Genomic DNA, 2,091 nt, shown 5'->3' on the forward strand with positions numbered 1-2,091 from the left:
CAATTTACTCTTGAAGGTGTTCAATGTAGGTGCTTGAACCACCTCCGCTGGCAGACTGTTCCAGACCTTGGGGGCTCGGACAGGAAAGAAATTCTTCCTTATGTCCAGCCTGAAACGGTCTTGCAGGAGTTTATGACCATTCGACCTAGTCATCTCTTGTTTACTCCATTTCATCCAGCCTAGCTAGGGTAACACATACACACAGCATACAGGTACCCAGTGCTTCAGGTGCTCCACCCACTCGATACCCGTGGGATCAGCGTGGTACCCTGAGGAGGGTCAGCGCCCTTCCCAGAAATGCCCAGGCTAGGAGGAGCCAGAATCGGGGAAGCACATGCCAGCTTGCAAAAGTCACTGCACCCACATGGGAAGGAGAACCCACCAATTTTTGTCAGCTGCCCAAGTTATAGTCTCTACAGCAAGAAGCTAGAGCTTGCAGATTGGCACCAACCTAGGTACCCCTACAGAAACTGACCTTGGCAGCATTTCAGTGGCAAGATTTTCACAAGGATTAAATGTCCTGGAGCTATTTCTCCAATGCACCAGGCACAAATAATCTTTTCTTCCCAATCCGACATGCAGGTCTTCTTGTTCTTCCTCTACTTTCTTATACAAACTGTGTGGCCACAAAGGAAAATCCCTGCTCTCCAGTTCTATTTAACTCTCCTAGTGACCTGAGCTGCTGGCATCGGGCAGGGCTGTATTTCACACTTGTGCCTTCCCGTCCCAGACTCCTGAGCTGCGGAGGAACCAGCCCAGCCACTCACTCATCTGCTCCTGTGGCTCTGTCTGCTCCTCACTTTGGCACGGGACGGTCCAGCGGGGTCCTTGACCTCCTGGCCCAGGAGGCACATACCTGGTGTCTGGCTGCTGGCAGCAGAAGGCTCCTTCCACTGGCTCTTGGGGGGTGAGTACAGAAAAGCAGCTAAGGGAAGGTTTTGTTCAATATAGAAAACACACAACAGTCAGAGCAAGGATGGCCAGTGAGCCAGGCTGGGGCAGGTGAACTGCCATCCATGGGACAGTTGTTGGTTATTCGCAGGAGGCTTCCTAGAAGCTTTGGGCTGCAACTCTTTCCCATGCTTTCTGCTTCAGTCCAAAGTCAGAGCCACCTTGCTTAGGAAACCCATCAACTTCCCTGTGGGTAAGAGCAGACTCCTGTGCCCTGTTTTCACTGGACCTGGCCAGCACGCTCTCAGCACTGACTGGGGAAGTTGGCAGAGTTCCTGCCCTTTCCACTACAGGTAAAGCAGTGCCTGCTATCTGCCTCCTCCCTTGGTTTTGCCAGTAACACCCAAGTTTCGCAACAGAAAGTTTTGCCCTGGCTGGAGCTTCTAAGAGCCTGTGTAATGCATCATATTTACTTACATGAGGGATTTAAGAATGGCCATAGGTAGGTGATAAGCATTTCTCAGTATCCACCTTAACCTGGTTTCATACTGACAATGTGTGTCATCACTGTCTCTCATGCATGAAAGTACAGTCTGCTCTTGCCCAAACACCAAAAGCTACGGCGTGACTCAGACGCATTGATCTGGTGGCACTATGCTTATGCATCACAAATGAATATGCTGACTCCGTTGTGGTTTCTGCCCTGCTTTTAAGTCCCCAGCGTGTTGAACAGCACTTCATGGGATTGCTTAGGTTGAGGACCGCCCTGTACAGGGGAAGGAGAGTCACGAACCTCTGTGATTTTGAACAACTTCTTCAAATGGTGACCTCTGAAATCCTCTCCCCAGTCGGTGTAGGGACACACCGCAGAGCATTCCTCCCAGAGCATGCATGCAGCTCCATTGGCTGCTGGCTCTCACGTTACATGTGCATTCCCAGGACCAAGAGGAATGGCTGGTCACTGAGATGCTCCCCATGCTCTCTTAGCCGGAAATCAACGTGCAACTGCTCCAAAGGTTTGCTGTTGGTGATATTCTCCAGATACACGGATCTGGTGGGCAGAGTTTTTGTCTGAACACAGGGAGCACATGTCTCACATTTCCTGTGAACATCCTCCACCATCTGGGAGCGGGAGAACCTATTCCAAATAAGTTCCAGGGTCCTTCCCCCGCCATCACGCAGCTGCCATGCGAGCACCCT

The sequence above is a fragment of the Crocodylus porosus genome, unplaced genomic scaffold (genome assembly GCF_001723895.1).
Source record: "Crocodylus porosus isolate Cpor-Errol unplaced genomic scaffold, CroPor_comp1, whole genome shotgun sequence".
NCBI lineage: Eukaryota > Metazoa > Chordata > Crocodylia > Crocodylidae > Crocodylus > Crocodylus porosus.